We start from the raw sequence: 24,465 nt of genomic DNA on the forward strand, positions 1-24,465 counted from the left end.
GGTATTTGTCAGGAATGGAGGTTGTGGAACAGCCGTATTAGTTCGAATGTATTGGTTGAACCAATCATTCATCACGCTATAGAAAGCTTGTCTAGCTTCATCATTCGGGTTACTAGCATTAGGTTGAGAGTCCGCCGGCGCTGTCCCTTGTGCGAGAGCAGGCGCTACACTCTCAAGATCATCGGCTACCGCTCGGTCGGGATCGGGATCCATTACTATAAATAAACACATTTGCAATGTCAGAAATCACCACACTATCAAATAATCACATAAAATGGCATGTATAGCTAGACCCAACGCATTACGGTAGTCCTAGAATTGACTAAACCGTGGCTCTGATACCAATCAAATGTAACACCCCGAACCCGAGACCGTCACCGGAGTCGAACACGAGGTGTTAGCAGACTTTAAACCACTTATAAAAAAAATTTCCCAGACACTGCCAATCTGCATACTAGTCGCTTTAAAAATCATATCGTGAGTTCAGAAACTCGGAATCCAGTTCCGTAAATTTTCCCTGAAACTAGACCCATATGCCCATCTACATATTTTTTTCTAGAATTTTTGGTTGGGCCGATTAGTACAGTTTATTAGTCAAAGTCTCCCATGTTACAGGGATCAACTACACTGACCTTTGCGCATTACGACTTGGATATCTCCCTGTACAAGGCTTCAATACTGATGTCGTTTGTTTCTATAGAAACTAGACTCAAATAGGAATCTATACATATATGGCACGACTCCTAATTATCTCTGGTCAATTTATAATGAATTTCCAAAGTCGAAACAGGGAATCCAGAAACCGTTCTAGCCCTGTCTCACGAGAACCTGTATATCTCTTAACATACTGTCCATATGATCGTTTCGTTACTTTCCTATGGAAATAGATTCATCAAGGTTCGTTTACATAATTTATTCACTATTTAATTCCATTCCTATTATTTTTAGTGATTTTCCAAATCTACATCACTGCTGCTGTCAGCATCTGCCTTTAAGGTAGACTTTACCTATTTCATAGTTTCCATGATTCAACTAGCCCTTTTAGCATAAATAGCACAATTTATGATAGTGATTAACCATTCCCATGGCCAATCCTTGTTAAGCATATCCACACCTCTCAATAACCATATCCATACCAAATGATTATAGCATTATACTCAAACATATATAAGTCATTTTCGCATGGCTAACCAAAATTATACAAGTCCAAAGGGTCCATGACCCACAACAAACGGGCAGTCCTATACATGCCATATCCAGAGTTCAACTAAAAGAGTACCAAAAGGGCTTTGATAGTGTGGATGACTTCGACTTCGATGATCCCGAATCCGATATCCAACGAACAAAATCTATAAAACAGAGAGCCAAAGCAACGGGGTAAGCATTTTAAAGCTTAGTAAGTTTCAAGTAATGAAATCGGCTTTGACTAAAGTATTACATTCACATAGCTAAATGGATCACTTTATTAATACACATTCTCATACACATACTTACTTCACACTTCATCAACATATACACACAAGGTATTAACCTATCTAAAAGTCAAAAGTTCGTTAGTCGATTGAACGAATACTATTAAAAACGAATCGACTTTTCCGATGCATACGAACACATACCTTATCGTTTGGGTTTTTTCGAGCGTTTTAATTGAATTTATTACAGCACAACACGCTCACCTTCGAACCCAAGTTTCTTCGGAATTTAGCCGGATATAACCACAAGCACAAATGCCTTCGGGTCTTAGCCCGGATATATCAACTCGCACAAATGCCTTCGGTCTTAGCCCCGATAAAATCACTAGCACAATTGCCTTCGGGTCTTAACCCGGATAAAATCACTAGCACAATTGCCTTCGGGTCTTAACCCGGGTATAGCAACTCGCACAAATGCCTTCGGGTCTTAGCCCGGATAAAATTACTAGCACAATTGCCTTCGGGTCTTAACCCGGGTATAGCAACTCGCACAAATGCCTTCGGGTCTTAGCCCGGATAAAATCACTAGCACAATTGCCTTCGGGACTTAGCCCGGATATCATTCAAATGCTCATGCACACATATATCAACAATCATGACACATCCATATTTCATTTTCGTTACTAAGGCTCAAACACAAAGCATTTATTTAACCTTTCCAATTTCGGCTCAATAGCCACACACAAAGAGCATGATTTCAATTGGCTTTATAACATAGTCTCTATGCACATTCGGCTATCCATCATAGTATGACTAATCATTTCAATATAATTCAAGTAGGGTCATTACTCGAAGACTTACCTCGGATGTTGTCGAATAACTTTAATGGCTATTCAATTACTTTTTCCTTCCCTTTATCGGATTTAGTTCCCCTTTGCTCTTGAGCTTAAAGAATACAAATAGAAGTATTCAATATTTAAACCAATAATATGAATTTATTAATCACATTCGGCAATCACATATCATTAAATTTTCAAACCAAAATGTCATTATATGACCACATATACACATATCCATATACTTAAGCTCAATAATTATAATATAATATCATGTACTCACTTTAAGTATATTGTCGAATATACTTAATCATACATACACCTAACCAAAATAATTTCTAAAATCTTTATATCATTTATACACTAAGCCGAATACTCTTACCAAGTTCACCTATATTCTTCAACAAATTCTTCATTGATCAAACACATATTCGGCTAAAGAAATGGCAATTTTAGCAACTTTTGATTTAATACTTAATCAATTATAATACATCTAAATATTCTTTTCATATTATTAACTCAAATCACATACATTATTTAATATAACATTTTCACATTCGGCATTAGTATCAACCATAGTAGCCGATTCTTCCTACTTTGTACCCATGCATCTATTTGATCCTTAGTTAGTTCAAACACTCACACACCAAGATTCATCCAATTTTAACAAGAAATAAAATCCTTAATCCTCAAACTACCATGGCCGAATGTTATAACCCAAGCCACATATATTGTTCCTCAAGGCCCTTCAAGGACCACATTCGGCACCTCCTTAATAACAACCCAACTTTCAACCTTCAAGAAAGAAGAAAAAAAAATATATGTGCTAAGAGCTTCAAACTACTTGGCCAAACATCAAACCTCCTAACAATCAAAACTTAAGCCATGGAATGATTAGAACTTGAACTAACCACCTTCTTTATATAAAATTTTCCAAGAATTTCAAGGTACTTACCTCTTCTTAATCCTCATCCAAACCGAACATAAAGCAAGAGAACTCTTTCTTCTTCCTTTGATTTTTCGGTCAAGAAGAACAAAGAGGATGAAGCCTTTTTTTTTCTTCTAGTTTCGGCAAAAATGGGGGAGCAAGGATGAAACAACTTTGGTTTCTCCTCCCACTCCCCTCATATTTTATTGTTCTAAACACAACATGTTGTCATAAACTTTTCATAATATGTTTTACCCATCACAATTTGTCTATCCACCTTGTCATGGCCGGCCACTACTATTTAAGGGGGGAAATTGACATGCAAGTCCCCCTTTTTATTTCATGCACTAATAGATCCTTATGCTTTGACCTATCACATTTCAAAATTTTCTCACATAAGTCTTATTTACTAAAATTCACCTACAATTTAAACAAAATTCAAATATGAAATTTTCACACATGCATGTATACATATAATAAGCATCAACTATGATAGCTAATTATTTTTATGACTCGGTTTAGCGGTCCCGAAACCACTTCCCGACTAGGGTAAATTTTGGGCTGTCACAGTTTTAAAAAGCCATTATTTGTGAATTTGATAGTTTACATTTTGGTTTATTTTTTTCTATTTAATTTTTAACTTAATTAATTTTTCTGTGATTATTTCAGGTGTTTATGAGTATTGACCGAATTATTGACCTACTCCTTGTAGACCCTGAGATAGAAAAAACTTTTCGACAGTGAAGAAGACAAGCAAATCAGAGGAGGACCGAAGAGATGAACTTCGAAAATCCAATCCAAGGAGACGAAGCAAACTCTGCTCAAAATCCTATCCTCACTGCTGATGATAAGGATAGAGCTTTATGATAGTATGCCGTACAAATATTTAATGATCTTAATCTAGATATTAGAAGACCTGAAATTGAGGCACAACTGTTCGAGCTGAAGCCAGTCATGTTCCAGATGCTTCAGACAGTGGGTTAATCAGTGGAATGCCTACCGAAGATCCTCACCTACACTTAAATGGAGGTGAGCGATTCTTTCAAGTTAGTCTGAGTACCCGAAGATGCATTACGATTGAAGCTGTTCCCATATTCGCTGAGGGATAGAGCTCGAGCTTAGTTGAACTCATTTCCATCAAACTCAATTTCCACATTGCAAGAGTTTGTAGAAAGATTCCTTATGAAGTATTTCCCGCCTAGCAAGAATGCTAAGTTGAGGAACGAGATTACTGCTTTCCAACAAATGGATGATGAGTCCTTGAATGAGGCATGGGAAAGGTACAAAGAGTTATTACGAAAGTGCCCTCATCATGGAATCCCACATTGCATCCAACTTGAGACATTTTATAATGGTCTCAATGCTCACACGAGGATGGTAGAGGATGCTTCTGCTAATGGTGCTCTCCTTTCTAAGTCTTATAATGAGGCTTATGAAATTATCGAGAGGATTGCCAGTAACAATTACCAATGGCCAACTAACCGAGCAGTGTCAGGAAGACGAGTTGCTGAAATACATGAAGTAGAAGCTCTTACTTCACTTGCATCTCAAGTACCATCAATAACCTTAATGCTTAAAATTATTACTACTAATGGGTTAACAGTTTTGCAGCACAACCATCAAATCAATTTGAAAATATAGCCTGTGTTTATTGTGGGAAAGGACATTTGTTCGAAGAATGTCCATCAAACCCAGAATCCATGTACTAAATAGGTAGCCAGAACCAAAACCGAGGAAGGTAAGGACTGCAATCCAATTTTTATAACCCATCGTGGCGAAACCACTTGAATTTTTCCTAGAGTAACCAAGAGCTGGAACCAGTAATACTTACGCCAAACCTAGATCAACCCAGCCACCAAGTTTTTCCCAACAAGTTTAGAAACCAACCCAAGCTAAACCATCCAATGGCTTAGAAAATCTGTTGAAGGCATACATGGCCAAGAATAATGCCTTAATCCAAAGCCATACATGGCCAAGAATGACGCCTTAATCCAAAGCCAAGCAGTACATTGAAAAACCTTGAAAACCAAATAGGCCAGCTTGCAACTGAACTCAGGACCCGACCACAATGTGCTTTACCTAGTGATACAGAAAATCCGAGGAATCTGGGGAAGGAGCATTGCAAAGCATTAACATTGAGGAGTGGAAAGACAGTAGAGACCAACACCATTGAAGCTGAAAAGGAGCAAGTTGATGCTCAATAATCAGAGGAAGTTCAATCAAGCGTTGAAATTCCAATTTCATAAGAACCAGAATCTGTAAAAACCAACAAGGTAATTTCAGATCCAGCTAATTCTGATAAACTAACAACCCCGTCAGATGCAGAACTGCCACAGAAAATGAATCAACCAGTTCCAGTAAAGAAACCACCACCACCCTACCCTCAAAGACTTTAAAAGCTAAAGCAGGAGATTCAATTCAAGAAGTTCCTAGACGTACTCAAGCAACTTCATATCAACATCCCGTTGGTTGAAGCACTTGAGCAAATGCCGAATTATGTCAAATTAATGAAGGATATCCTGCCCAAAAAATGAAGACTCAGAGAATTTGAGACGGTAGCTCTAACGAAGGAATGCAGTGCATATCTTCAAGATAAACTACCCCAAAATTGAAGGATCCTGGATGTTTTACCATACCTTGCAACATTAGAGCAACATATTGTGGTAAGGCATTATGTGACTTTGATACGAGTATCAACTTGATGCCTATGTCAATATTTAGAAAGTTAGGGATAGGTGAAGTTAGACCTACTATGGTAACACTTCAATTAGCATATCGATCCTTAGCACATCCAAAAGGAAAAATCAAGGACGTATTGGTACATGTAGATAAATTTATCTTCCTTGCTGATTTTGTTATCCTAGACTTTGAAGTAGACAAAGAAGTGCCAATTATCTTAGGAAGTCCATTTTTAGCAACCAGAAGGACCCTTATTGATGTGCAGAAGGGCGATCTTACTATGTGTGTTTAGGATGATCAGGTAACATTTAATGTTTTTAAGTCTATGCGATTTCCTAACACAATTGATGATTGTTCTACAGTATCCGATTTAGAAGATTTAATAGTGGAGAAGGAGCTCAACTATGTGGAGGATTCGTCGGAACAAATTTTGACATCAAATCCTCCGAATGATGAAGAGGAGGATGAGTACTTATCTTTGTTAGAAGCTAATCAAAGGGGATTTATTCTGCAACCTCACTTTGAACCTTTGGAGTTAGAGGAAAGGGATTATACCCAACCAAAAGCGTTAATTGAGGAGCCACCTAAATTAGAACTCAAGGTACTACCTTCACATCTAAAATATGTTTATTTAGGTAACTTTTCACTCTACTTGTCATTGTTTTAGCAGAATTAACTACTGAGAAAGAAGAGAAACTCATCTTGGTGTTGAAACAATTCAAGAGGGCTATCGGATGAACCATAGCCGATATCCGCGGTATTAGCCCATCTGTATGCATGCACAAGATCATACTAGAAGATGGCAAGAAAGGGACGGTCGATGGACAATGAAGACTGAACCTCATCATGAAGGACGTAGTAAAGAAAGAAATCATTAAGTGGTTAGATGCGGTTATAATTTACCCCATCTCAGATAGTTCATGGGTAAGTCCAGTCCAATGCGTGCCAAAGAAAAGAGGTATCATGGTCATTGAAAATGAGAATAACGTGTTGGTACCGACTAGAATGGTTACGAAATGGAGAATTTGCATCGATTACTAGAAGCTAAACAAGGTGACTAGGAAAGATCACTTTCCTTTGCCGTTTTTGGACCAGATGCTGGATAGACTCGCGGGCGAGACTACTACTATTTTCTCGATGGATACTCGAGCTATAATCAGATTACAGTAGCACCAGAAGATCAACACAAGACAACATTCACTTGCCGATACGGTACATTTGCATTTAGACGTATGCCATTTGGTTTATGAAATGCACCTGTTACATTTCAAAGATGTATGATGTTTATTTTTAATGACATGGTTGAGAAGTATTTGGAAGTTTTTATGGATGATTTTTCAGTATTTGGAGATACACATGATGATTGCCTAGCCAATCTAGCCAAGGTACTAAGGCGATGCAAAGAAACAAACCTAGTACTTAACTGGGAAAAGTGTCATTCCATGGTACGAGAAGGGATTGTTTTAGGGCATCGGATAACGAGACATGGAATCGAATTAGATAACGTAAAGGTAGATGTTATTGAGAAACTTCCACCTCTAATATCTGTAAAAGGTATTAGGAGCTTTTTGGGCCACGCCGGTTTCTATCGAAGATTCATCAAGGACTTCTCCAAAATTGCTAAACCCTTATGCAAATTATTGGAGAAGGACTCGACATTCAATTTTGATGAGGAATGCTTAAAGGCTTTCAAAGATTTGAAGAGTCGATTAGTTACGACACCCATAATAGTCATACCAGATTAGGATCTGCCATTTGAGTTGATATGTGATGTGAGTGACTTCGCGATAGGAGTCGTTATGAACAACGAAGGAACAAAGTTTTTCATCCTATTTACTACACAAGTCAAACTCTGACAGGAGCTCAACTAAATTATACGGTAACAGAAAAAGAGTTACTTGCTATTGTGTTTGCTTTTGACAAGTTTCGATCTTATCTTGTAGGTACCAAAGTGACTGTCTATACGGACCACTCGGCAATTAAGTACTTACTCTCTAAGAAAGATGCTAAGCTGAGGATGATCTAATGGGTACTTCTACTTCAAGAGTTCGATCTAGAAATTCAAGATCGAAAGGGAGTGGAAAATCAAGTAATAGATCACTTGTCCAAATTGGAGCCGCAAGAAGGGAACTCTCCTCTTATACCAATTCAATAAACATTTCTGGATGAACACATACTAAAGGTAAATCATGTCCATAATACCCCTTGGTTTGCTGATATTGCTAACTATTTAGCTTGTGGTTTGATGCTGATTGATAAGACGTATCATCAAATGAAAAAGTTTCTTCACGATGTGACGTAATATTTCTAGGAAGAACCATACTTGTTCAAGAACTATGCAAATCAAATGATCAGGAGATGTGTGGCAGAAGATGAAGTACAAAAGATTCTATACCATTGTCACTCAGCTCCAAGTGCGGGACACTTCCGAGGTACTCGTACTACGGCCAAAGTACTGCAAGCTGGATTCTTTTGGCCAACACTATTCAAGGATGCGTACGCTTACGTAAAGAGTTGTGATCGATGTCAAAGGGTCAGAAATGTCACCAGTAGAAATGAGATGCCTTGAATAAACATCATTGAGGTAGAATTATTCAATGTTTGGGGCATTGACTTCTTGGTCCTTTCCCTCCGTCTTTTGGTCACAAGTTTTGGTAGCTGTAGACTACGTGTCTAAGTGGGTCGAGGCTGAAGCTTATCCAAAAAATAATGCTAGGGTTGTAATAAAGATTTTGTAGAAACACATCTTCACAAGGTTTGGAACCCCAAAAGCTATTATCAGCGATGAAGGGTCCCATTTTGTGAACAAGTGGTTGAAATGGTTATTAGATAAACATGGAGTGAAACACAAGGTCGCTACAGCTTACCATTCGCAGACGAATGGGCAAACTGAACTGGCAAATAAGGAGATCAAGGGCATACTTGAGAAGGTAGTTTGCCTGAACCAACGAGATTGGTCCAAAAGACTGTATGATGCTTTATGGACTTACAAGACAGCATACAAGACACCTTTAGGGATGTCACCTTACAGGTTGGTCTTTGGGAAAGCTTGTCATCTGCCTTTGGAGTTAGAACACAAAGCTTACTGGGCCCTTCGACAACTCAACTTGGATCTTAAGCTTGCTAAAGAGAAACGGATGCTCCAACTCAATGAGCTAGAGGAATTCCGAACGTTCTCGTATGAAAATGCCAAACTACTCAAAGAGAGACTTAAGAAATGGCATGACAAACACATTCAAGTTCGAGAGTTTGAAGCAAGTCAGCAAGTCTTGTTATTTAATTCAGGATTGAAGTTCTTTCCAGGTAAACTAAAATCACGTTGGTCCGGTCCATTTACGATTCATCGCGTCTATCCATACGGAGTTGTTGAACTCCAAAGTAAGAGAGGTAATTTTCAAGTTAATGCTCAGCGTCTAAAACATTATTGGGGAGATAAGACTGAACGAAATCAAATTTCGTTCATTCTATCAGATGTTTAAATTTTCTTATTTTCCTTTTTAATAAATCATTTAGGGTATATTTTCAACATTAGTATGTTTAAATTAATTCTGTCTAGAAGATTGGAACTTAAGTGGGACCGCTTGTAACCCTTCCAATTTTTCCTAGGAATTGATTTTAACATAATTTTTCGAGAAATTATTCCCTAAATAGAAAAATAAATTTTTAGTTTTGCAAATAAATAGGTAAATTTTGACCTAAGTTTTAAATTGCAGCTCAATTTTAAATTTTCATTAAGTCTATGAACTTAATTGAATTATTTTCAAATTTTGGTTGCTCTTTTCGTAAATAATAAAAACTAGATGCCTCTTTTTTGTAAACATTTTCAAAAGGCTTCTGGAATAAATGTTTTTAATTCAAAAAAAAAGATGATAATTATTAATATATAATTATATCCATTATAATATATATTAATTATTATCAACTTTATATAGAGTTAGGACTAATGTTAATTTCATCATATTTTATTTAATAAGGTTTTAATAATAATACTAAGATGATAATCTTTAATATATAATTATATCTATTATAATTTATATATTAATTTTTATCAATTTAGCATAGAATTGGGATTAGTTTTAATCATATCTCATTTTTGTTTAAATAAATTAATAACATTAATAATTTAATATGCATATATTTAATTATTAATTGTGTTAACTTGGATTAAAATTAGAACTTAAAGTTTTTAATTATTAAATTTCTCTAAGTATTCTACTTTAAGTTCCATTCCTTTCATTATAAATATTACCCTCTCCATTCATTCATCACTAAAAATCACAAACACCGAAACCCTGAAAGTGTTGCAAGCCCCTAGCCTAGCAGCCATTCAGCCAGCAAGCACCCAGCAGCCCAGCTCTATCGCACATGCCGAGCACACCTGCCCTGATCGCGCACTGCATTGTGTGCCTTGTCCTGCTCCAGCACCTGCGCACATCCAGCTCCAGCACTCACCAGGCCCGCACCTTGGCGCTACATCTGCTCCAGCTCCAACGTGTGCGCGCCTAAGCTATTGCCCGTTTAGCTTTGCGGCCTGATGCCCGTGCAGCTCATTATGCCAAACTGTGCCATTTGTTGATCCTGCTTGACAAGTCTGCTTGTTGTCCAGCACTTGTGCGGCACACACCTACACTAAGCCCCTTAGCCGAAATCTTCCAACCCACCTTAAATTGACCTCTTTTGTTTATTAATTATTTTTTCTGATTTTTATACAATTTGTTTTCTCCCAAATTTTAATTTTATTCAATTATTTAATTTTTTAGTTTATTGAATTATTAATAAATTTTGTGAATTAATTTTTTGAGAAAATAATTTTTCCCATCTTTTGTTCAGATTAATCATGCCTCGCAAGAGAACTCCTGCTTGTGCCTAAATTGATGAAACACAAAACAAATTCCATTGTGAAGAAGCCAAAGCAAGATACAAGAGTATCTTCAAAAATCAACAGATGTATCCAGAGAAAGGCTTCATTTTGAAAGAGAGCAACCTCAAAGACTTTATGTCACGTATTCGTCAAGTTGCTGAAGCCCTCAATTGGGAATTGTTTTGTGAAAAGAGGCCTAGTGTGGATGAGGAACTAGTTTGTGAATTCTACACTAATTTAACCTCAAGCGATTTGACAGAAGTTCCAGTTCGCGGAATCGAGGTACCAATAAGTTCAAATGCTATTAATGAGTTCTTTGAATTACCTGATTTCAAAAACGATGAATATTCTTCTTTGATGAGCAACATCAAGCCTGAAAATTCGCAAGAAATTCTTGAGGAACTTACAGTTCTAGGTTCTAAGTGGACTGTTGATACGTGATATTCGTGACAAATTTTAAATATTTATAATGAATTGTTCTTGAAACTAACTATTATCACGATGAAGGCAAGTGTACCTGTCGAACAGTAGTATAGCTTTAGCAAGACCGGATTGTCGAACCCAAAGGAACTAAAAGTACTAGTAATGACTATATTTTTATTATCTAGCCTAAGAATAATGGGGTTTGTTTTAACTAACTAATTAACTAAACTAAGAATTCACAGAAAATAGAATTGGGGAATTACTTTTGGAAAACTCGATTGATTGAGACAATACCTAAGGAAAAATCCACCTAGACTTCACTTGTTATTTGAATCTGAATCAGACGATTTATTCATTTGACTTGATCCGTAGAAATCCCTAAGTTATATTATTATCTCTCTCGAGACTAACAACGTCTAACCCTAGTTTGAATAATTGAATTCTCTTTCTAATTAACGCCCTAGGGTTGCATTAACTCAATCTATGGATCCCTTTATTAGGTTTCACCCTAATCCAGCAAAATCTTGTCATCCTATCTCTAGGCACGCAACCAACTCCGCTTAATTATGAAAAAATTACTCTTAGACAGGGTCTGTAACACCCCGTACCCGAGTCCGTCGCCGGAGTCAGACACGAGGGGTTTGCAAACTTAAATCACTTCTTTGCACAATCCATTTTAAATTTTCCAGGCAAGCTGACTAACTACGTCACTGTCACCTTAAAAATCATATCTTGAGTTTCACAACTCAAAAATCAGCTTCGTGATTTTTCCCTGAAACTAGACTCATATATGCATCTACAAATTTTTTTCTAGAATTTTTGGTCGGGCCAATTAGTACAGTTCATTAGTCAAAGTCTCCCATGTTACAGGGATCGACTACACTGACCTTTGCACATTACGACTTGGATATCTCCCTGTACAGGGCTTCAATACTGATGTCGTTTGTTTCTATAGAAACTAGACTCAAAAAGGAATCTATTCATATATGGCATGACTTCTAATTATCTCTGGTTAATTTATAATTAATTTCCAAAGTTGGAACAGGGAATCCAGAAACCGTTCTGGCTCTGTCTCACGAGAACCTGAATATCTCTTAACATACTGTCCATATGATCGTTTCGTTACTTTCCTATGAAAGTAGATTCCTCAAGGTTCGTTTACATAATTTATTCACTATTTAATTTCATTCCTACTATTTTTAGTGATTTTTCACATCTACATCACTGCTGCTGCCAGCATCTGTTTTTTTAATGTAAACTTTACCTATTTCATGATCCTCCATGGATCAACTAGAGTTTGTCATACATATTCCAAAAGTGATCAAGAATAACCCTTCCCATGGCTAACCGTTACCAACATTTCCATACCTCTCGACGGACAACATACAAAACGATTATAATGCTATGATCAAAGTATATTTAAGCCATTTTCGCATGGCTATCTAAATTTACACAAAACCGAAGGGTACATGACCAACAACAAAAGGGTAGTCCTATACATGCCATTTCAAAGTTCAACCAAAATTGTACCAAAAGGGGGCTTTGATAGTGTGGGAGACTTCGACTTCCAAAAATCCTGAGTCCGATAGCTGAAGAACCAAAATCTATAAACAGAGAATCAAAGAAACGGAGTAAGCATTAATTGCTTAGTAAGTTTTGAGCAAAGAATTTAGACACAACCAAAGTATAGCATTCATGTAGCTAAACAGATAATTTCATATGCACAAATTTTCAATATCATACTTACTTCACATTACCAACCCTTATATTCATATACAAAGATTAACTTAGCCAAAGGCCGGTAGCTCATTTATCAACTGAGCGAATACTTATTTGTAGGGGCTCAACTAATTCAAAGCACATACGAAACATACCTCAATGTTGGGATGTTACAAACGTATTAACTGAAATTTTTACAGCAAGATCGTTCATTCCCGAATCACGTACCTTCGGAATTTAACCGGATATAGCTACTCGTTCAAATGCCTTCGGGACATAGCTCGGTTATAGTAACTCGCACAAATGCCTTCGGGACTTAACCCGGATTTAGTAACTCGCACCAATGCCTTCGGGCTTAGCCCGGAATTAGTAACTCGCACAAATGCCTTCGGATCTTAGTCCGGATATGGTCACTTAGCACAAAGCCTTTGGGACTTAGCCCGGACATCATTCGAATAACCATGCACATTTAACAATAAATCATGACACATTCGTATTTCATTTTCATTAGCAAAACTCAAACACAAGACACTTATCACTCTTGCAATTTCGGCTCAATAGCCACGCACAAAGAGCATGATTTTGATTTGCTTAAAACATGATCTAATCAAATCATAATTTAAGCTCTATTACTCAAGAACTTACCTCAGATGTTGTCGAACGATTTCGATGGCTATTCGACCACTTTTTCCTTCCCTTTATCGGATTTAGATCCCCTTTGCTCTTGAGCTTAATTAAACAAATAAATTGATTTAATCATTTGAGCATCGAAAAGAGGAACACAAGGCACTTAGCCCATATTTATACATTAGACATTAAAGTCACATACATGTGAAATCATGCATCAACTCAACATATTAACCCACACTCCCTTTTAGCCGATTGTCCTAACCAAGATAAAGGCATCAATATGCTTGCCTCTAACCGAATGCATGCAACACAAATCTTCTCATGTGGCCGAGTATGCATGTATATGTTGAGGCCAATTATATGCTTAATACTTCCCACAAGTATGGTTACTTGTATTGGTTATATACCGTTTCGTTTCAAATTCAAAACTCGGCTAATACGCATTTATACACTAGTAATCAAATACTAACATTTTGCATTTTATCTTACTACCATTTCACATCTACTTTCTACCATGGCCGAATGCATCAAGACACCATTTACCCTTATATTTACCATAGCCGAAAACCTTACTCATTCCAAAAATTCAAATCTCAACTTGGTCACAAAAATAACTTGATATCTCACCAACACAACATCAACACCAAGCAAGAATGATGCATCCATGGCCGAGTGTCATTTCCATCACATAGCAAGATTTAGACCATGGGCTAGGTAGAACTCAAGCTAACAACTAAAACATGCATGCATCTCATGGAACATCATCAAACATACCTTAGCCTAGTTACATGCATGGCCGAACCTCTTCAACCTTTCTTCTTCCTTCCTCCTTAAAATTTTCGGCCAAGGATGAACCAAAGGATGAACACTTTTTTTTTGTTTTTCTTTCCTTCAACTCACGGCAATGGGGGGACAATCACACACATCCTTTCTTTTCTTTCTTTTTTTCTTTCTCATCCTACTAACACTAATATTTTATTGCCCATGCTCTTTATTTTATTAATCCTTACATAATGCTCTACCCCAACATGTTTATGACATGTTTTTAGCCATAACATCTTGTCCACCCATGCTCTTTATTTTATTAATCCTTACATAATGCACTACCCCAACATGTTTATGACATGTTTTTAGCCATAACATCTTGTCCACCCATGCTCATGGCCGGCCACTACATATTAGGGGGAAAATTGACATGCAAGTCCTCCCTTTTGATTACATGCACTATTAGGTCCTTGTAGATTAGCCTATCACATTTCAAAAATGTCACCCATAAGTCCTTTTGACTAAATTCACATGCAATTTACTAAATCGAAGCCTAAAACTTTCACACCTTCATAATCACATATTTTAGACAATAAATATCACATTCATATAATTTGGTGACTCGGTTTAGCGGTCCCGAAACCGCTTTCCGACTAGGGTCACTTTAGGGCTGTCACAACTCTCCCCCACTTAAGAAATTTTCGTCCCCGAAAATCTTACCGGTAAATAAGTTTGGGTATCGTTCTTTCATCGAGCTCTCGGTTTCCCAAGTAGCTTCCTCGATCCCGTGTTTGAGCCATAACACCTTTACTAACGGAACCTTTTTGTTTCGCAACTCTTTCACTTCACGAGCTAGGATACGCATCGGTTCTTCTTCATAACTCATATCGGCTTGAATTTCAACCTCTGATGGGCTAATTATGTGCGATGGATCAGATCTATAGCGTCGAAGCATCGAAACATGAAAGACGTCGTGAATCTTTTCAAGTTCAGGGGGTAAAATCAATGATACGCAACTGGACCGACTCATTCGGATATTTCGTATGGCCCGATGAACCTCGGACTCAATTTGCCCTTACGCCCAAATCTGAGTATCTTTTTCCAAGGTGAAACTTTAAGAAACACCTTATCTCCCACCTGATACTCAATGTCTTTTCGTTTCAGATCCGTGTACGACTTCTGGCGATCTGAGGCTATCTTTAGACTTTCAAGGATTACTTTTACTTTCTGTTCAGCATTTTTAATCAAATCCACTCCGAAAATTTTACTTTCACCGAGCTCGGTCCAAAACAATGGTGTACGGCATTTACGCCCGTACAAAGCCTCGTAAGGTGCCATCTTAATACTTGATTGAAAACTATTGTTGTAAGCGAATTCAATCAAAGGTAAATACCGTTCCCATGAACCACTAAACTCGAGGATGCAACATCTCAACATATCCTCAAGTATCTGAATTATCCGCTCGGATTGACCATCGGTTTGTGGATGAAAAGCGGTGCTAAAATGCAGCTTGGTACCCAAAGCTTCTTGCAATTTCTTCCAAAATCGCGAGGTGAATCTCGGATCTCTATCCAACACGATAGAAATAGGTACCCCGTGTAATCTCACAATCTGAGAAATATACATTTCAGCTAGTTTATCCAATGAAAAATTCGTACGTACGGGGATAAAGTGAGCCGACTTAGTCAGTCTATCCACAACAACCCAAATCGCATCTTTCTTACTTGCCGATACTGGCAACCTAGATACGAAATCCATCGTGACTCGATCCCATTTGCATTCAGGTACCATGATTGGCTGGAGTAAACCCGTAGGCACTTGATGTTCCGCCTTTACTTGCTGACATATTAAACACTTCGAAACAAAATCGGAAATGTCTCGTTTCATACCATGCCACCAAAACTGGCGTCTCAGATCGTTGTACATTTTCGTACTCCCCGGGTGAATTGACATTTGGCTACAATGGGCTTCGTTCAGAATCATCGAAATGAGTTCTGAATTTCTTGGAACACACAACCGACTTCTGAACCTCAAACAATCGTCATCATCAATTTGAAATTCGGATTCCATATTCGGAACACATTCAGCCCGTTTTGCAACCAATTCATCGTCGACTTTCTGAGCTTCACGAATTTGATGAATCAATAATGGTTTGGCCTTTAATTCAGCTACTAACACATTGTCGGGTAGAACAGACAAGTGTACATTCATCGCTCGTAAAGCAAACAGTGATTTCCGGCTTAAGGCGTCCGCAACCACACTAGCCTTTCCCGGGTGGTAATCAATGACAAGCTCATAATCTTTCAACAACTCAAGCCAACGTCTTTGTCGCAGATTTAAGTCTCTTTGAGTCATCAAATATTTGAGACTTTTGTGATCCGAAAATACATGGCACTTTTCACCAAATAAGTAATGTCGCCATATTTTTAAAGCGAATACGATGGCAGCTAGTTCGAGATCATGGGTCGGATAATTTTTCTCATGTGGCTTTAATTGTCTCGACGCATAGGCCACAAGTCGACCTTCTTGCATCAATACGCAACCTAACCCAAGTAGGGATGCATCACTATAAATGACAAACTCTTTGCCTGATTCGGGCTGCACTAGAATTGGAGCTTCGGTCAAATAAGTTTTCAGTTGATCAAAACTTTTCTGACATTTTCCCGTCCATTCGAACTTAACATCTTTTTGAAGTAGCTTCGTCATGGGTGTGGCTATCACCGAGAAACCTTTTACAAACCGTCGGTAGTAAACGGCAAGTCCCAAAAAGCTCCGAACCTCAGTAACATTTCTCGGAGGCTTCCAGTTAAGTATGGCTGAAATTTTGTTCGGGTCAACTCGAATACCCAATGCGGATACCACGTGGCCCAAGAAGCTAACCTCTCTTAACCAGAACTCACACTTACTGAACTTAGCATATAACTGCTTATCCCGTAAAATTTGCAACACTAATCCCAAGTGCTCAACATGTTCGGTCTCATCTCTTGAATAGACCAAGATGTCATCAATAAACACAACTACGAACCGGTCCAAATACTGTCTGAAGATCCGATTCATCAAATCCATAAATACCGCAGGGGCATTAGTGAGCCCAAACGGCATCACTAAGAACTCGTAGTGGCCGTATCTCGTTCTGAAAGCAGTTTTGGGTATATCCGAATCTCGAATTCGCAACTGATAATAACCCGATCTTAAATCTATCTTTGAAAACACTGAGGCTCCCTTTAGTTGATCAAACAAATCATCAATACGCGGTAACGGATATTTATTCTTTATCGTCACTTTATTCAGCTGACGATAGTCAATGCACAACCTCATGGTTCCGTCCTTCTTTTTCACGAACAATACTGGTGCACCCCAAGGTGAGAAACTTGGTCGAGCGAAACCTCTATCCGTCAACTCTTCCAACTGAGCTTTCAATTCTTTCAACTCGGTTGGTGCCATACGATACGGAGCTATCGAAATTGGCGTAGTTCCAGGTACAAGCTCAATACCAAACTCTACCTCCCGAACAGGTGGTAAACCCGGTAATTCTTCAGGAAAAACATCCAGGTATTCACAAATTACTGGTACCGACTCAAGTTTCTTTTCTAATTCCTTGTTATCAAGTGCATACGCAAGGTATGCTTCGCACCTTTTTCTTACATATTTCTGGGCCAACATTGCTGATATTACAGCTGGCAACCCCTTTAAGTCCGTAGACTCAACTCGGATTATCTCGTTATTTGCGCACCTCAAATCAATAGTCTTGCTTTTGCAATTCACAACCGCATCATGCACGGTCAACCAATCCAAACCAAGAATAACATCAAATTCATCAAACGGCAAAAGCATCAAGTCCGCTGGAAAACAGGAATCTCGAATTACTAGGGGGCATTTCTTACACACTTTGACGACAAGCACGTAACGACCCAAGGGATTTGACACCCGAATTACGAACTCAGTAGACTCAATAGGTAAAGTCTTACTGGATGCTAAGGTTTTGCATATATAAGAATGAGTAGAACCAGGGTCAATCAAAGCAATCACATTAGTATCAAAGAGAGTAAAAGTACCGGTAATAACATCTGGCGAGGAAGCATCCTCGCGTGCGCGTATAGCATAAGCCCTAGTAGGAGCACGAGCCTCAGATCTGGTCGCAGCATCTCTAGATCCTCTCTGACCACCACTAGCATTTCCTGTGTTTCTAGATGGTCTACCTCGAGCAGTGGTAGCACTCGGTTTCCCACTCTGATTTACATTCAGTTCAGACAATCTCGGGCAATCCTTGATAAAGTGGTCAACTGACCCGCACTTGTAGCAGGAGCGGTCATGGAATCTACAACTTCCAGAATGCCATTTGCCACAATACTGGCACTCCGTTCTATCTCGACAATCATTTCCCACACTGGCGACCGAAGTGACTCGTGCACTCGAAAGGGGTCGATCACGATCTCGTCTAGAAAAGCCCGAAGTGTCTCTATACCGGCCTAAGCCATCTCTAAATTTCTTCGATGACTGTGGGAAGGGCTTCCCCGAAGACCTCTTACGAAACTCCCTTGCTCCCACCTCAGCTTTTCTTTTCTCCATACTGAGCTCCTCGGCTTTGCAAGCTCGCTCGACAAGTGCCACAAATTCTCGGATTTCCAAAATGCCAACATACAGCTTTATATCATCATTCAATCCATCCTCGAAACGTTTACACATTACGGCTTCTGAGGAAATGCATTCTCGTGCGTATCGGCTAAGCCTTACAAACTTGAGTTCATAGTCGGTAACCGACATGGAACCTTGTTTAAGTTCAAGAAATTCCTTCCGTTTTTGGTCAATGAATCTCTGACTGATATACTTCTTTCGAAACTCGGTTTGGAAAAACTCCCAAGTTACTTGCTCTCTAGGCACAACAGAAGTCAACGTATTCCACCAATAGTAGGCAGAATCACGTAGCAAGGAGATAGCACACTTTAGGCACTCATCGGGTGTGCAAGATAGCTCATCGAGTACCTGAATAGTGTTGTCCAACCAAAATTCAGCTTGCTCAGCATCATCACTATCCGTAGCCTTAAATTCAGTAGCCCCATGTTTTCGAATCCTGTCAACTGGGGGCTTATTTAACCTTATTTGGTTAGATACCGGAGGTATGGTAGGTGCGGGGGTTGTGTTTGTCGAGAATGGAGGTTGTGGAACAGCCGTATTAGTTCGAATGTATTGGTTGAACCAATCATTCATCACGCTATAGAAAGCTTGTCTAGCTTCATCATTCTGGTTACTAGCATTAGGTTGAGAGTCCGCCGGTGCTGTCCCTTGTGTGGGAGCAGGCGCTACACTCTCAAGATCATCAGCTACCGCTCGGTCAGGATCGGGATCCATTACTATAAATACACACATTTGCAAATGTCAGAAATCACCACACTATCAAATAATCACAAAATGGCATGTATAGCTAGACCCAAACGTAGTACGGTAGTCCTAGAATCGACTAAACCGTAGCTCTGATACCAATAAAATTGTAACACCCCGTACCCGAGTCCGTCGCCGGAGTCGGACACGAGGGGTTTGCAGACTTAAATCACTTCTTTGCACAATCCATTTTAAATTTTCCAGGCAAGCTGGCTAACTGCGTCACTTTCACCTTAAAAATCATATCTTGAGTTTCACAACTCGAAAATCAGCTTTGTGATTTTTCCCTGAAACTAGACTCATATATGAATCTACAAATTTTTTTCTAGAATTTTTGGTCTGGCCAATTAGTACAGTTTATTAGTCAAAGTCTCCCATGTTACAGGGATTGACTACACTGACCTTTGCACATTACGACTTGGATATCTCCCTGTACAGGGCTTCAATACTGATGTCGTTTGTTTCTATAGAAACTAAACTCAAAAAGGAATCTATTCATATATGGCATGACTTCTAATTATCTCTGGTTAATTTATAATGAATTTCCAAAGTCAGAACAGGGAATCCAGAAACCGTTCTGGCCCTATCTCACGAGAACCTGAATATCTCTTAACATACTGTCCACATGATCTTTTCGTTACTTTCCTATGAAAATAGATTCCTCAAGGTTCTTTTACATAATTTATTAACTATTTAATTCCATTCCTACTATTTTTAGTGATTTTTCACATCCACATCACTGCTGCTGCCAGCATCTGTTTTTTTAAGGTAAACTTTACCTATTTCATGATCCTCCATGGATCAACTAGAGTTTGTCATACATATTCCAAAAGTGATCAAGAATAACCCTTCCCATGGCTAACCGTTACCAACATTTCCATACCTCTCGGCGGACAACATACAAAATGATTATAATGCTATGATCAAAGTATATTTAAGCCATTTTCGCATGGCTATCCAAATTTACACAAAACCGAAGGGTACATGACCAACAACAAAAGGGTAGTCCTATACATGCCATTTCAAAGTTCAACCAAAATTGTACCAAAAGGGGGCTTTGATAGTGTGGGAGACTTCGACTTCCAAAAATCCTGAGTCCGATAGCTGAAGAACCAAAATCTATAAACAGAGAATCAAAGAAACGGAGTAAGCATTAATTGCTTAGTAAGTTTTGAGCAAAGAATTTAGACACAACCAAAGTATAGCATTCATGTAGCTAAACAGATAATTTCATATGCACAAATTTTCAATATCATACTTACTTCACATTACCAACCCTTATATTCATACACAAAGATTAACTTAGCCAAAGGCCGGTAGCTCATTTATCAATTGAGCGAATACTTATTTGTAAGGGCTCAACTAATTCAAAGCACATACGAAACATACCTCAATGTTGGGATGTTACAAGCGTATTAACTAAAATTTTTACAGCAAGATCGTTCATTCCCGAATCACGTACCTTCGGAATTTAATCGGATATAGCTACTCGTTCAAATGCCTTCGGGACATAGCCCGGTTATAGTAACTCGCACAAATGCCTTCGGGACTTAACCCGGATTTAGTAACTCGCACCAATGCCTTCGGGCTTAGCCCGGAATTAGTAACTCGCACAAATGCCTTCAGATCTTAGTCCGGATATGGTCACTTAGCACAAAGCCTTCGGGACTTAGCCCGGACATCATTCGAATAACCATGCACATTTAACAATAAATCATGACACATTTGTATTTCATTTTCATTAGCAAAACTCAAACACAAGACACTTATCACTCTTGCAATTTCGGCTCAATAGCCACACACAAAGAGCATGATTTTGATTTGCTTAAAACATGATCTAATCAAATCATAATTTAAGCTCTATTACTCAAGAACTTACCTCAGATGTTGTCGAACGATTTCGATGGCTATTCGACCACTTTTTTCTTCCCTTTATCGGATTTAGATCCCCTTTGCTCTTGAGCTTAATTAAACAAATAAATTGATTTAATCATTTGAGCATCGAAAAGAGGAACACAAGGTACTTAGCCCATATTTATACATTAGACATTAAAGTCACATACATGTGAAATCATGCATCAACTCAACATATTAACCCACACTCCCTTTTAGCCGATTGTCCTAACCAAGATAAAGGCATCAATATGCTTGCCTCTAACCGAATGCATGCAACACAAATCTTCTCATGTGGCCGAGTATGCATGTATATGTTGAGGCCAATTATATGCTTAATACTTCCCACAAGTATGGTTACTTGTATTGGTTATATACCGTTTCGTTTCAAATTCAAAACTCGGCTAATACGCATTTATACACTAGTAATCAAATACTAACATTTTGCATTTTATCTTACTACCATTTCACATCTACTTTCTACCATGGCCGAATGCATCAAGACACCATTTACCCTTATATTTACCATAGCCGAAAACCTTACTCATTCCAAAAATTCAAATCTCAACTTGGTCACAAAAATAACTTGATATCTCACCAACACAACATCAACACCAAGCAAGAATGATGCATCCATGGCCGAGTGTCATTTCCATCACATAGCAAGATTTAGACCACGGGCTAGGTAGAACTCAAGCGAACAACTAAAACATGCATGCATCTCATGGAACATCATCAAACATACCTTAGCCTAGTTACATGCATGGCCGAACCTCTTCAACCTTTCTTATTCCTTCCTCCTTAAAATTTTCGGCCAAGGATGAACCAAAGGATGAACACTTTTTTTTTTCTTTCCTTCAACTCACGGCAATGGGGGGGACAATCACACACATCCTTTCTTTTCTTTTTTTTTTGTTTCTCATCCTACTAACACTAATATTTTATTGCCCATACTCTTTATTTTATTAATCCTTACATAATGCACTACCCCAACATGTTTATGACATGTTTTTAGCCATAACATCTTGTCCACCCATGCTCTTTATTTTATTAATCCTTACATAATGCACTACCCCAACATGTTTATGACATGTTGTTAGCCATAACATCTTGTCCACCCATGCTCATGGCCGGCCACTACATATTAGGGGGGGAAATTGACATGCAAGTCCTCCCTTTTGATTACATGCACTATTAGGTCCTTGTAGATTAGCCTATCACATTTCAAAAATGTCACCCATAAGTCCTTTTGACTAAATTCACATGCAATTTACTAAATCGAAGCCTAAAACTTTCACACCTTCATAATCACATATTTTAGACAATAAATATCACATTCAAATAATTTGGTGACTCGGTTTAGCGGTCCCGAAATCGCTTTCTGACTAGGGTCACTTTAGGGCTGTCACAGGGTCTATTCCGCCTCTGAATAAGAGTGTAACTTGAATCAATATCCTGGAATATCAAAACAAGAATTAAGAACACATAATTAAGAACAAGTCAAATATTTATCATACAATTCAGATAATAATAACAAGATCCGTCTTAGGTTTCATTCCCCTTAGGTATTTAGAGGTTTTAGTTCATACTAATGAAAGAAAACATCTCAAAAGAATAAAAATAACAAAACATAAGAAAACCCAAAACTCTTGAGGGAATTTGAAGGGAGATCTTCAGTCTTGATGGTGAATCTGACTTCTGAGATGGATCAATCGGTTTTCCTTGAGCAATTCCTTGCTCCCTCCTGTCCGTCCCCTTTTTCTCCTCCTTTATGGTGTATTTATAGGCTTTGGAATGCCTAAGGGCCCTCAAAATTGGCCTTTTCCGAATTGGACTAAACTTGGGCTCGACAGGGACACGCCCGTGTGCGATTACTTCAGGCCGTGGTCAAGTCTGTTAAATAGGCATGGGCGTGTGGTCTATCCGTATGAGTCGTGTTTCGATTCTGCCAAATTGACACGGCCGTGTGGTCTGCCTGTGTGAGGAAGTCCAGGCCGTGTTGATTTTGTACATTGGCCTATTTTCTCTGTTTTTGGCCCGTTTCTCGTTCCTTTCACTCTCCTATGCTCACCAAAGTATAAAACATGAAATTAAGGCATTAGGAGCATCGACTTCACCAATTTTAAGGAAAAATCATCTATAAAACGTGCTAAGCATATGATAGAAATATGTATAAATTACGGTTTATCAACTGTGTCAAAGCAAGGAACCCGCACTTGTCGAAGAGAATCTTTGACACCACATGTCGAAGGTATGGTTCTATTTAATCCATTTCAGCCTTATGCCTTGTTCACATGGGACTACAATCTTGTTAGAGCGAATGTTTTATTATATTTGATTTTAACTGGAAAAACCATTGGTGTGGGAAAAATCATCCTACGAGAGATGAGAAATTGTGCCACTAGACATTCTGGCCCCGCTTACTTTCTTTTTACGATAACAATTTTGTGCTTAAAAGCTGAGATTGTTGCAAACATAAAGAAGACAAGGTATTGCCAGGGCACAATCATAGATTGGGACCTTTATCGGGTAGCTAGAGATTTTGTTCTACAGGAGCGAGTTGAAGAAAGTGAGGATCCCGATGAAGAGGAAGAAAATCCCACAGAGATCGAGCCAATACAATCGACTAAAGTCCCTAATGAGGTGGAACCAATAGAACCAGAAATTGACCCTGATGACGAAACTTCAATATTTAGAGCTCAAACGCCTAGCCCAGACCTTCAAGATGAACTGTTAAAGTTGATGGACATAATGCAGCATATGCAATGGCAGCAACAAGCTTACTGGAGATACTCAAAAATAAGGGATGACTCAATGAGAAGTGCTCTTAAGAAAATTTACAATGACCCATTTATTTTTGTGCCTGAATTTCCAGATTTTATATTTGAACCATTATCGAAGAAGGAGCGAAGCAATTCATGCAAAGGCGATAGTGATGGA

At 38.4% G+C, this 24,465-nt stretch overlaps 1 non-coding gene across 1 annotated transcript; it reads right to left on the reverse strand.

Moving 5' to 3' along the window:
* Positions 1–4,388: 4,388 nt before the first annotated feature.
* LOC121216722 (small nucleolar RNA R71) lies at positions 4,389–4,495 on the reverse strand. The gene has a single exon (XR_005912899.1). It is a non-coding gene; the product is annotated as a small nucleolar RNA R71 (small nucleolar RNA).
* Between the last annotated feature and the right edge of the window lie 19,970 nt (positions 4,496–24,465).

This window comes from Gossypium hirsutum, chromosome A02, assembly GCF_007990345.1.
Source record: "Gossypium hirsutum isolate 1008001.06 chromosome A02, Gossypium_hirsutum_v2.1, whole genome shotgun sequence".
Taxonomy (NCBI): Eukaryota; Viridiplantae; Streptophyta; class Magnoliopsida; order Malvales; family Malvaceae; genus Gossypium; species Gossypium hirsutum.